The following is a 1,264-nucleotide window of genomic DNA, read 5'->3' on the forward strand; positions in this document are numbered from 1 at the left end:
GAGATGCACCCGGTGTTCCATGTGAGCTTACTAAAGCCTTACAATGCGGACAAGGACGATCCGAGTAGAGGCGAATCAAAGAGAGCACCGACGGCCATCACGACATTACCCGAGCGTGATGTCGAAGAGATTTTGGCGCATCGCGTCATACCAAGGCGGGGCACCCATCCGAGCTATGTTGAGTATTTTGTGAAGTGGAAGGGGGCACCCGAGAGCGAGGCAAGTTGGGAGCACGAACTCAACTTGTGGAATAGCAAGGGACTAATCGAAGCATACAAGGAGGATGCGACGAGGACGTCCGCCGATTGAGTGGGGGAGAATGTTACGGACCGTGAAAATCCTCGCACCGAAACGAGGTTATATTCCGGAGTTCTCTAGAATTCTCTTGAATTCTCTTCGTAAGTCTCTTCACAAGACTCTCCGGAATAATCTAGAAAGCATTCCCCAAGTCTCTTATGGAATTCCTTAGAATTCCCTCCTTAAGTCTAAGAGTTTGCTAGAACTCTCTAGACTTGTGTAGATGTGCATACTTAGTTCTATCTTTGTATAGAATTGTATAGAATATTCTAGATGTAGAATATGGACCATTAGATCAAGTAGATCTTAGCCGTTCATTGAGGAGGTGGAGGAGTATATATAACCTCACTCTCTCATTTGTAAAGTATCCAAGAGTTGTGTAATCAAGCTTTCATAAAGTAATACAAGCTTTCATACGTTCTAGCCATCTTACGATCTTTACTTCCACTTAAGTGTCTTTAAACACTTCGAGAGAGGCTGACTAGTAACTTGTTCGAGAAAAGTTCACTAGTGCCGCACGGATCTTTGGTTAGAAAATCCAAGCCCGTGACAATGTCCATCGGAAGGACCTTCGGCAGCCGGTCGGCAGGCCTTCGCCAGCCCAGCGGCGGCCCTTGGGCATCGGCAGCCTTTCGGCTGGGCTTCGGCAGCCTTTCGGCAGCGCATCGGCAGCGCACCGGCAGCCCTTCGGCAGCGCATGGGCAGCCCTTCGGCAGCCCTTCGGCAGCGCATGGGCAGCCCTTCGGCAGCCCTTCGGCAGCCCTTCGGCAGCCCTTGGGCATCGGCAGGGCTTCGGCAGCCCTTGGGCATCGGCAGGGCTTCGGCAGCCTTTCGGCAGCCCTTCGGCAGGGCTTCGGCAGCCCTTCGGCAGGGCTTCGGCAGCCCTTCGGCAGCCCTTCGGCAGCCCTTCGGCAGGCCTTGGGCATCGGCAGGGCTTCGGCAGCCTTTCGGCAGCCCTTCGGCAGCC

The sequence above is a fragment of the Mercurialis annua genome, assembly GCF_937616625.2.
Source record: "Mercurialis annua linkage group LG4 unlocalized genomic scaffold, ddMerAnnu1.2 SUPER_6_unloc_16, whole genome shotgun sequence".
Taxonomy (NCBI): domain Eukaryota; kingdom Viridiplantae; phylum Streptophyta; class Magnoliopsida; order Malpighiales; family Euphorbiaceae; genus Mercurialis; species Mercurialis annua.